Genomic DNA, 12,744 nt, shown 5'->3' on the forward strand with positions numbered 1-12,744 from the left:
TGTGTTACAAACTGATATTCTGAGTATTCTTTGCAATCCTTAGTAAAATTACTATATTTGTGAAATTATCATCCAAATAGTGAGACACTATGGAACGATTTGCGTCTGCATTGTGCTTTTGGGATACACAAAAAGTAAATTTGTAAGTAATAGATTAACATTTATGAATATAGAAACATAGCATTTGACGTGGCAGAAGGAAAACCCTTTGTGAGATAATTTATGATATAACCAGAAAATCCACCTTTTTGAAAATGGGATCCATAGATGCTCAGTACATCTCATGGAGAATGCTTAGCAATGCCGTAATGCTACCTGGCAGAGATCATTGCGAACCAATCAAATAAATTAAACCCCAAATCTAAAAAAAAAATGAAAATAAAATATATGTTCTCATAGCAGGACCCACAAAATAAATATACATAAATATTCCACATTTATATTTTAATTATAAATGTAACACTGGGTGAAGAAATGGGGCAATGATCGTTTGCTACATCGGAATCAAATTTGGAATAATTTAAATGTTCCATTCACTAAACATACCTTAATTAAACCTGGTGGGGGAAACTATAGTTACCATAACAGTATTGCCTAAATTATGGATATATCCACTAAATCCAAAGATTTAGCCATCTGAAATAAAATGATATACCATTCTTGTGAAGTTTAACTCCACAAATCTTACAGATTCTTTAAAAAATCTTAAATATAACATATGTTCTCCTTTTTCTGGACATAAGCCCAGAAATCTCAGCAGAGTGGACACAGTACTGAATCGCTATGCCCTGCATTCATAAGTCTTAATACACTCTTTGGTGGTGTTCCGTTAAATTGAGCATTTACGTGAATGAATTGGATATGGAATTTCATGTGTTCTACTAACAAATTGTTCTTTCCATGTAAAGCTGTTGTAATTATAAAGATATGCTGTGTGTATTGCCTTAGTAACATCCACAACAACCTTAAAGTTCCTCCTGCCCAACAGACACAGCACTCGTTTTTTACCCATAGCACCCCGGGGTTCTGACCACACTGCTGACATTCTAATTTGGACTCCCGCTGGGTACATGGAGAATAACAAATTGAACTAATGAGAATTCATTAAGTTTTTGCTGAAATCCACACTAAAATGAATTAGAATAACCTAAGCAAGTCTTCTCTTCATATTACCTGCAGGAAGTGTTTCTGTCTTGTGTGAAATATATATACCGTATTGGCCCGAATATAGGCCGCACTTTTTTCCCCCACTTTAAGTCTTTAAAGTGGGGGTGCGGCCTATATTTGGGGTCTAGCGCCCGACGCCCGGGACATGCAGTTCCGGGCGCCGGGCAGGCAGCAGGGTTAGGATACAGATCCCCCGCAGCGGTGCAGGGGACCTGCATCCTACTCTCTGATACGCTCAGACAGCCTCCCCTGCCGGCACTTTCCACGAGGGAAGTACCGGCACGAGAGCTTGTCTAAGCGCATCGCCGGTGAACGTCGTCCCCCTCCCCCGACTTACCAGAGCAGACTCCCGAGTGTCTTGTGGGGCCGGCGGAAGACATCTACGCAATACGCGTATACAACTTCCGGTGCCGGCACTTCCGCTGACTGTCGGCACCGGGAGTTGTATACGCGATTTGCATAGATGTCCCCCTCCGGCCCCGCAAGACACCCGGGAGTCTGCTCTGGCAAGTCGGGGGGGGGGGGACAGAGTGGCAGCATATCTCGGGGGGGGGGGACAGAGTGGCAGCATATCTCGGGGGGGAGGACAGAGTGGCAGCATATCTCGGGGGGGAGGACAGAGTGGCAGCATTTCTCGGGGGGGAGGACAGTGGCAGCATATCTCGGGGGGGACAGTGGCAGCATATCTCGGGGGGGGCAGAGTGGCAGCATGTTTTTGGGTGCTTTTTTAAAGAAAAAAACTTTTTCTTTAAAAAAGCACTAAACTTTTAGAGTGCGGCCTATATACGGGGGCGGCCTATATCCGAGCCAATACGGTATATGTCTGAGGCCACATGTGGTCACGCTTAAGTCACTATTAGGAGCAGCTGATGGTATCTACTCTTGGGTCCTCTACTACAGTATGTGGACCCGAGATAAGACAACTCTTATGCTTATTTCTCACTCAACTTAGAAGTTCTTCCAACTTCATTTCATGCATCCACTGACACAGTGTAACAGAGAAGAAAAGTACTTAAAACAAATTAATCTTATAGGCGGTTTTCATTATTATATGTCACATATGCACAGTCTTCATGATACTGTTCACCAACCTGTACCCATGTAAAATGGAAAGTATTTGAGAAAAAGAAATGTCTACTATGGTTTCATGAGATGTCTGTGAGGGACAAGCTTGTTTTATTTTCCTACTCACCTTTCAGCATTTGAAATGGCTTGATTTGGGAAACAAGTAAATTCATAAGTGTGTGTGTGTTAGCATGAATGTGAATGTATGAGCATGAGTGTGTATGTGTAAGTGGTGTGACAGTTAGCATGAGTGTGTAAGTGTGGGTTAGTGTGTATGAGTAAGTTTGTTAGTGTAAGTATGTGTATGTGTGTTAGCCTGAGTGTGTAAGTGTGTGTACATATGTGTGTGAGTGCATATGTTAAGGGAAAGAAGCCAATGGGGCCCATTGACTTTACTTGCCCCCTGAGCGAGAAGATGCCAGCCCACCCCTGGCTACATCCATTGCTAACAGGTATATAAAATCAAGCAAATAGAAAGCCATCTATTGATAATAGAAAGGGTCGTACTGAAGAGACCAGTGACTTTCATCATGGCACTAGGATGTCATAAGATGCCACCTTTGCAACAAGTTTGTGAAATTTCTGCACTGCTAGTGGCCCCGGCCCACTGTAATTAATGTGAAGTGGAAGCATCTGGGAGTAACAACAACTCAACCATGAAGCCATAGACCACCTACACTCACAGAGCGGGGCCGCTAAAAAGCATAGCTCATAAAAATCTCCGGTTCTCTGTAGCATCACTCGCTGCTTCTGGAAGCAACCTCCGGCACATGCACTGTGCATCGGGAGCTTTATACATTCTCATATGGTGCAAAACACCCCATTCTTCATGCCTCCTGCACCATACCAGCCACAAAGATTGCCTTAACTTTCACTAACAGTCCCTATATTAAACTATGGCTTCCCACATACTTGAGATGGACCTAAAACAACAGCGTGTGAGGGTGGGAATTTCTCCTGTTTCACACAGAACCTAAACCTGCCAAACGTGCCCCTATTTATATATTCCCCAGTGACTGTCCCTTCAAATTCTGTCCCTCAGGATGACAGGTTCAAAAGTTCACTGAACCCCGATAGGCCAACCTTATCACTATGGCCAAATTCTGGCCAGCTCCAAGCTGTTGCCAGGGCACAGGAAGATGGTCCTATCCCTGACCACTGTCATGGCGACCTTACACCCAAGTCCCTTTGTTCCAATAATCGAATATTTCCAGTGCAGGGGACAGGGTGTGTTTTATGTGTGGGTGAGCCCAGACACTGAAGAACGCATACATTTCCTCTTTCACCCAAGTAGGGTGACCAGAAGACTCATTTAACAAGGGACGCATACTGCTAATATATAATGAAGGACTGCAGTAAAATGTAATTTACAGTACAAATACTAGATATTTTGGGAAAGTGCATTCTTGGAGGGGAGCACTTGCTTCCCACTGGAAATTTCATCCATCCATCCAAATCTTGTTGTTCAGCTGAATATCTGCATCGCATTGTAACGCCTCACATGTCCCCCTCCGGGAGATCATCGCGGAGCAGCGCTGGATTCCCACACAATGCTATCCCGGACAAGAATAATAAATAAAATAATTAGTGCGTCTGTCCGTGTACTGTACAGGTGAGGCTCCTACACCATCCACCCTGTTTATTAACATTTATTTTGTTTATATTTCATTGCCATCATTTGTATTACTTTCTATCTTTTTTTTTTTATTATTCGCCTGTGTACACGATTATAATAAATCTCTTAAGGGTCTGCTTTTTACAAAAAAGTCATTGTTAGCCGCATGACACATATACACGGTGTATGACTCACGTTTCGTATTGTTTATAACAAAATACCCAAGTGAGATTTCAGTGGTTTTTCCTGGAATGAAACTCATACTCACAGAGTGTTCTAAAAAATGGCAATTTGTCAATACTATATAAAAAAAAAAATACATTTTATAAAATCTGACACATATTGATCGTAATAATGTTGTTCAGCTGCAATTTAGAATGTGGTTTTGTTAAATTAGTTTTTTTTATGTCACTGTCCCTTTAATCTTTTTTTTTAAAGAAATATCCAGCATTTTCTTTTGCAAGTGCAAATTATGTTCCATGTCAGCGGAGTTCCAGAGGTTTCCCTCTGAATTATGCTTGCAAGTTAACTCTCATTTTCATTAGAGCGGCAATTATGCAATCCATTTAACCAGGGTTTCTGATTCTCGTATAAGGAAAGTTATGACTCATGATTACTAATGAAATTCATGGCTGTCTGGGGTCTTGAGATGACGCAGATGTAGAAAATGTACACTTTCTAGGTAGTCTCTTTTATGACCCATTTTTAGAAAACCATTTTTTCCTGTATGTTTTGTCAGTTTTTCTATACTTTTCTTCTTCTTTGTTGGATTAAATTCATGCATATTTTTTACAAATTAGTATTTTATTCAGGAGGGGTAAATTGCATCATGGTATTAAAGGGATTAAACCACAAGACTATTGAAGGTCGGGATTCTTGCAGCAATAGGGTCACTTGCATAAAGATGTTTTGGCCGATACTTAGCACTATAGACCCTGCTTGCATTTAGAAAGAAGTTTTTGTTTCCCCAGTGAGTATTCCTTGGGGTTGGTAGAACAGAGAAAGGATAGGAAAGAGAAAGAAGAAAGGAGGAGGAGAAAAAAAGAGATAAGAGGCTTCCCAGTCTCCCACACAGCCAATGACCCAGCATCTACTGGGATATAAGGAGATAAATCCAGAACCCAGGACTGTCCAGGCTCAAACAACAACTGGTGGCAACCTTACCTTCAGAGGACTTCTCTAGATGTCTATGTACCGAAAAGCGGTGTCTAAACCAGCAGGCATACAGTATGCGAGTGAGGGAGCCCACGTAACCTTGGGTAGGGAATCTAAAGGGTATCTCGCGTGTATTGCTTGCTTCACTAAAGAAGGAGCTTGTTGGTAACTTGCAGTTTCAGCTCCCTTACTTTATTATGCATTTTATATGCTGCCAAACCCAGTAAACTCCTAGTGCAAGGACAGTTTAGCCCTTTATAATACAAAGTAAAGTCATGAAGAGTTATTAAAGGGCTTAAAGGACACTTACTTAAACTATACATTATGCCATGCCAGCTTAACTCTTGTTGCAGGAGAAACTTGCCAGGGTAGGTCCACCATTAGCCAAAGAAGTCCGCTAGAAAAGGTGGTCAAAAGACCTGGTGTGGGACAATCACACACATCCACTCACATCCACCCAAGTCCCTAGGTCTCTGTGCCAAATAGTAACAAACATCTTGCAGGGGTAAGCAAAACAGGGAGTCCATGCCTTCAGGATCCATAGGTATGCCTGGAACATGTGACACAGGTGCTGTACATAGATCCATCTGGAGAATCGGCACTTTACCGGGAGTATCCAGGAGAAACCCGGAGCCAAATACGCCCATTAGAGTCTTATTCTAATTCATGAATTACTGGAATAAATGTATAGACAATATAAATTTAACACCCCCCCCCCCCCTTTGCAGCTATAACAGCTTCCACTCTAATGGAAGCGGGTTGGTCAAGTTCTCCCACACCAAACTCATCCAACCGTGTCTTTATGGCCCTTGCTTTGTGCGCTGGGCGCAGTCATGGTGGGATAGAAAAGGGTCTTCCCCAAACTGTTACCACAAAGTTGGAAGCAGAGCATTGTCCAAAAATGTCTTGGCATCCTGTAGCTTTAAGATTTTCTTTCAATGAAAGTAAGGGGCCCAATCCTGATTTCAATAATTAAGAGTTACGTCCCAATACTTTTGTCCATATAGTGCTGCACAAAGCAAAGAACATAAAGACATGGTTGGATGAATTTGGTCTGGAAGAACTTGACCGGCCGCACAGAGCCCCGACCTCAACCCCATCGAACACCTCTGGGATGAACTGGAATGGAGATTGCGAGCCGGACGTCTCATCCAACATCAGTGCCTGACCTTGCAAACGCTCTACTGGATGAATGGGGAATAATTCACACAGAAACGCTCCAACATCTTGTGGAAATCCTTCCCAGAAAAGTGGAAGCTGTTATAGCTGCAAAGGGAGGACCAACTACATATTAATGTCCATGTATTTAGAATGTGGTGTCATCAAAGTCCCCGTTGGTGTAATAGTCAGGTGTCCCAATACTTTTGTCCATATAGTGTTCGTATCAAGGCTCCTATTTCTGTTTATATCATTTAATGATTAGTGAAGTTTTAGTTGTTGTGCCGGCACCTTTATACATCACTTGAAAGAATACATGAAAAGAAGTCTTTGAACACTAAAGGGTTTTTGAGAAACACAGAAATATGATCGGTTCAATAAAATAGTAATTCATGTAACCATGAGCATGTTTTTTGAATAATACCGCTTTCCAAGAAGAAAAGGACAATTGTTAGAAAGCATTTAGCGGGGGGTGATGTAAGGTATTTTCTTGGTGTGTGGAAATACGGCTTAGGTTTCTCCTTAAAGAGATATTTCCAAGGTAAATGCAGCCAATTACCTGCCTTGCAGGGGCTACTTTACAGAGATGATCCATTTTTGCCATGAGATATTTTCTCGCTTATATCCATGGAGTTGCTTGTTGGGGTGGGGTGGGGTAAAAAATATTTATAAGTAAATTTATAAAGTAAATTTTTATATATATATATATATATATATATTTATATATATATATATATATATATATATATATATATATATATATATATATATATATATATATATCAGCAAACTAAACTACACCCCTGTTAATTCGGGCATCTCTAGAAACAATTGTATCAATCGGAAAACAAATTGTTTTGCCCTTAGAAGAAACCAGGTTGTGAAATTGGCATACCCATCCTTAAAATCAGCTATGGATTCATAGAAGCACTGACAGTATATGGGACCATAGGGTATTCAAGTAGCCACCTAAATTTGAAAGCTTGGAAAGTGGGTTTGGGCGCTCGGGTTACAAATATGTCCAGTATCGTAAATCCAACGTTATTACTAAAAAAAGTATTAAACCAATTTAATACAACATGTGTTTCATCCTTATGCATAGTATGTATGTACCCTGCTGTCATTGAACATAAGGCTGATTACATATCAGTTTTAATTAAGATTCCCCTTTTCCGTGTTTGATATACCCACACAAGTTATAATTTTTTCTGAAAAAACAGGGCTTTCATTTGAAATTGTAGAAACATGCATTTTTTTGCAATTTATGTTTGCCAACATCCCCTGATTACAGACATACCCTGCATGTTCTAGAGGGCCACAGCCGCCCCTTACATAGTACACTATAGTAATACTTCTGGCTTAAGGGTGATGGGTTATACTTTTTACTTCTAGTTCTTGGGCAATGGGATGTAAGTGTGCAATATGGATAGAGATCCCTTTTGGGACCTCTCGTACATGTTATATTTGCAAGTGATATCACATTGTCTTTTCACTTTGTGAGAAGAGGGACAAACGTTTCTCACTCTCTTCCCTCCGATCTCCCATGCACTGTGATCAGCAAGCACGGCTCCAGAGATTTGCATCGTTGATCGCAATGTCTACGATTGGCCAGCAAGGGGAGCAATCAGAGATCCCAGCAGTGTCTAGAAAAACCGTGCCGGATATTCCCTGTCCTCCAGTGACCTTCCAGTTTATATCAACTGTGACGTCTACCGGAAAGGGAATGCCAGATCGGGCATTCCTTATGTAACGGCATACTGGCACTCACACTGATGCTGTCTTCTGTTGACATGAGTGAGTCCAGGCTGTCAGAAGTCGGGATGCACCCATATGGGTTTTTAAGCACAGTTTTTTTTAGGTTGAACTGGTACATCTATATAGGTGAGAAGGGGTTAAACCAGAGTTATGGCATGGTTGTGGAAGCTGTTCTGATTATCAACCAACCTCACTTGTGTTTTAAGGTGCTGAGTTTAGAGGTGAGGGCTTGGGGGCTTTTTATGTGACTTTTTCTTCTTTTGATATCTGTTAAGGTAATTGAAGCATTACGTGAAATCACAGGAAGAGGTGATCTTTCCAGGCTTGCAAATCATATTCCAGAGAAAGTTGACAATGATTGAGAGGGAAAGGACATGATAAGCATCTTGGACCACTTACATATAAAAACTAGGAGACAGGCTATTAAATGCTCTTTAGTTAAGCATTATATTATATAGCAAGTTATATTAAGTTTAAAGCCAATCTCCTGGAAACTGAGATTGACAGCTGCCTCTGGCAGAGCCATTATGATCTAATCAATCTTATTAACTATCGCCACTTTCCCAAAAGCGGACTTAGTCAATCAACAACAATCAGCAGTTTAAAAACAGCAGTTTAGATCATGAGAACAGTAGGATGCTTCGATAGTATAACCACAAAGTATGTTTTTCATACCTATTTTATGCTGTGCTTATTTTAATCTGTAAATATTGGCTTGTTTGGTGTACATAAAACTGTTAAACGTTGGACTGAAGTGTCAGATCCCCTTTAAGTATTCAAAGCTTTGGAATATTGAACGTATTTTCAGATAATCTTCATTTAATGTTAATATCTTCTTCTGAACCAACTGGTTTTATTATCTGGCGCATGGATTTGCTTCCCTCTAGTGGTGGATAGCAGTAATTTCAATACAGTTGTGGTTTTAACTCCTTGAGTTCCTCATACATTATAAAGGGAAACCCTACATGAGCTTCTGTCCATATATAATGTATAGTTGAATCAGAGAGACTTCTTACCCATTAAATTATGCACTATACAGGCCTTTACAGCCGAAGAAGCCAGTGTTGGCCCTTCACGATAAATAATGAAGCAAGAGAATTTAAACAAAAATCTACTTCCAACTCTCCCTTTAGTGAATAAACCCCATTATATACATCTGGACCTACATATATTGTATCTTTTTGTACAAATAGACTAAGACATTATTTGTAGTAAACAGTAAGGATATCAGGAACTCAAACCTAGAAAAGTCAGCAAACCTAAACACCTATTGATTTCAAATGATGTGGGGGGGGGTGAAACCAGCAATAATTTACGTTTTTGCATAAAAATGGGTCCCATTAAAATCTCATTGAACAAATATATATTTGCTAGCTAGAGATTCAAAATACGTCATGTGGCGGAGACCCATACTCAGGATGAGTATGTTCCCCCCGTGCAGGTCTTCCTTGCCGAGAATTCTCTAGGCACCCCAGTAATTATAGCTCTTATTCACCCAGTCACTGGCAGAGACACATTGTAGGGTGAGAAACAGACTCTGGTTTATTGAGAAGGACACAGGTATTTATACACATCGAACCAGGTGAAAAACAATATCCTCCGCTCCCCCGGCCCGCCTGGGATAAACATTCCAGCCTGGCGCTCGTACCCCTGGCACCCTGCCTAATGGGGCAACCTTAATCCCTGTATATCTCTGGACGCCTTGCACAATTGCCTCCCTTTTACCAAAGCAGATTCTCGATCAGAGGCCTTGTAAGGGAGCGACAACCGCTAGAAGTTTTAGCGGACGGCAGCGAATTTGTGACCCCCAGAGAGCTCCAGGCAGGGCCGGCCCAAGACTTAATGCCGCCTGGGGCGAAGTTTAAAATGCCAACCCCCCCCCGACGCCGGGCGGCATTTTAAACTTCGCCGACGCCATTATCTACCCTTACCCCCCCCCCCCGGTACTTACCTTTAAACAGTCCTGCGGCGAGTCTCCTTGCTCTGCCACGGTGCCGGCTTGTAATGCTGAGCGCCATAAATTGACGTCACTTCCGGCGCTCAGCATTACAAGCTGGCACCGTGGCAGAGCACGGAGACTCGCCGCAGAGGAGAGAGAGAGGGGTGCTGAGCGGGTAAGCGAAAGCCACTCGGCGCCCCTCTCTCTCCTCCGCTTAAAAAAAAAGCGATTGGGGCGGCAAAGTGCCGCCCCTTCAAAAGTGCCGCCTGGGGCAATTGCCCCAGTCGGCTCCATTGTAGGGCCGGCCCTGGCTCCAGGGGAATCCTGCTGTCCTCTGGTCAGTTATAAGTTGCAGTGTCCCGCCGCCAACAGCAGGTGGAGCCAGAGTTACAGGGAACAGATATAGTGAACAGGGCCAATGACAAGCTTTTTCAGGCAGGGGTTATGGGAAACACAGGACAGTGATTACAGTCTTTTGGGGGGCTGTAACCCCTTCCAGGGCCAGGGTCCCTAGTCTATGGGTAGGAGCCCCAGTGACGGAGGGTTCCGTCACACGTCACGATTTCTATGACACGGGGTAATTAAAGTGACACTCTATCAATCTTACACACCATCGCTGGATCTAGGAACACTGAGGGTTAGGGTCTGTTAACAACCCCATCCACATGTGTGGGAAGTGCTGCCATTATGTTCAATGGGAGCACTTTCCGGCAGTGATAAGACTAGTCGGAGCATGTAAGAGAATGGCAGCTGCTGCGGCTGGTCTGCCGCCTCTACTGTGTCTACTGTGTAATTATTCTTCAGGTATGATTATTTAGACATGTGGTTGCTATTAACAAACTTTGGGACCTTTATAGCAAAGGGTTACTTTGCCTGTGGTTTGGCAGTGGGGAAAACTTTGCAGTTATCCAAAATCAAACCCAAGCACTCAGTATATTGGAAATGGTCATCTCCGACTGCAAACATTTTTAAAGCCAAAAAAGTCACTAACCAAAAAAAATAAATAAAAAAAAAACATAATTGAAGAACACAAAGTCAGACTGCTTTGAAGATACTATAAAGATTATGCTATGTCTTCCTGGAATGATGTACAGATGCGACATAAGCATCTTCTTGGTTAAAGTATTTGTTTAAAGCTAACTAAAGCAACTATTTTTGAATAGTGAATAAAAATGTGGAACAAACATACCTACTTATCGTAAAATAAGATAAGGGAGTGCCCCCAATTTTAAGAACGTACAGGACAGAAGTTTATTTCCAAAGAGGAGAAATGTTACAACAAGAGACCATAATCCCAAACTATAGGGTCAGAGGCTTAGATGTAATGTCTCAACTTCATGATATATACAATGTGATATAACGATATAAAAAGACCACTGAATTAGTACAAAGGGGAGCATTAAAGCCTAAGCCCAATTCACTTTGCAACATTGTAACAAGTTAAGCAATAAATATATTCACCAAGGAGGACTGATAGAATTCTGCTGCTACAAAGCCCAGATGACAATTCAGAAATGTCCCTCTTGGATGAATCAGCACAAGAACGGTGTTTGAAAAATAACCCTTGCACTGCTGGCACACAATAAATAAAGTCGGTTATTAAAAAGCATTGCAATGTTGGTACCCATTTACTATAATCTGTCAATGAAAGGGTTAAAGTCTGTTAATACTCAGCTGCGAAAGAGGTAGATCTTAACTTTTAAGAGTGCGTTAAATGGGTTAATTTCCAGGTGATTTTCGTCTGACTTATATGTGTCATCTAAACATACGTTATTTTTCTAGGGGCCCCATTAAATCATTTAAGCGCAGATGTTTCCATCATCTTTTGTTTGTGGCAGTTTTAGTAGTCACTGCCTGGTGAGAATATGGGGTCATTTAATTTGGCCTATTATACCCACAAATGAATTGGGACCTTCGGCATAACGTACATTAAAAATTATCAAAACACACACAAAATAGGAGTTATGTATAAAAAAAGGAACTTTGAAAAGGGGTTTTATCACCATAGCAACCAATGGCATGCTGCTGCTCTTTGGAACCCCTTTTTTATCTGTGATTTTTAATAAGTCTCACATTAAATGGACCCCTTTCGGAAGCTTTTTTCTGTTTCCTTGGCAACAGCCTATCAGTGGCTGCTTTTGTTATCACATGACAGATGTTCCTGGCAAATTCATACATTCTTGAATAAGTGAGAGCATTATTGGGTGGGGGCAGTACCACTATACTCGTGTATCTAAGCTAAATAATAATAATAATAACAATAATAATAATAATTCCAAATTCTAAAGCCCCAAAAATTGGCAGGAACGTAGATTTGCCTGATACGAGTTAATGAATCCAAGCAGAAGAAAACAAAAAAATATATGTTTTCCTTTCGCAACCACTGGCTCCGAAAACCGGTTTCATTTTATTTTTTTGTCGTTTTTTTGTAGTTTGGAAGGTCTGAGTTATGTCGACTGCCGCAGGCTGTTTTCTATACTAAGACGGAAAGGAGGTCTTTTCTACCCCTGTGAAGGCCATTCTTGGCATCATGACTCAGAAGTGGATACACAATCCGCAAACATTTAAATTGTGTTTTGCCGTGTGCGTTTGGTATGGAAGCCGCTCCCCGGCAAGCGTTCCGACCCCAGTAAGGACATTTAAGCATGCATGGGATAGGCATATGGCCATAACTGGGAACTCTCAAGGTTTGGCCCCGAGTCTCAGGGTTTTTGCCCCAATCACTCAGTCTGGAACTGATTATAGATAAGACTCCCTGTTGGTGCTTTTGCTACCAGTCTGTTATGGTTGATATCCCTGCTTGAATGCAGGTGACTCAATTAAGTGTATCTTTAAATAATAACAAGTCAAGGTTTCCACGAGGACTGGTATTAGAGCCATTTGGCTATTA

The sequence above is a fragment of the Spea bombifrons genome, chromosome 5, assembly GCF_027358695.1.
Source record: "Spea bombifrons isolate aSpeBom1 chromosome 5, aSpeBom1.2.pri, whole genome shotgun sequence".
Classification (NCBI taxonomy): Eukaryota; Metazoa; Chordata; class Amphibia; order Anura; family Pelobatidae; genus Spea; species Spea bombifrons.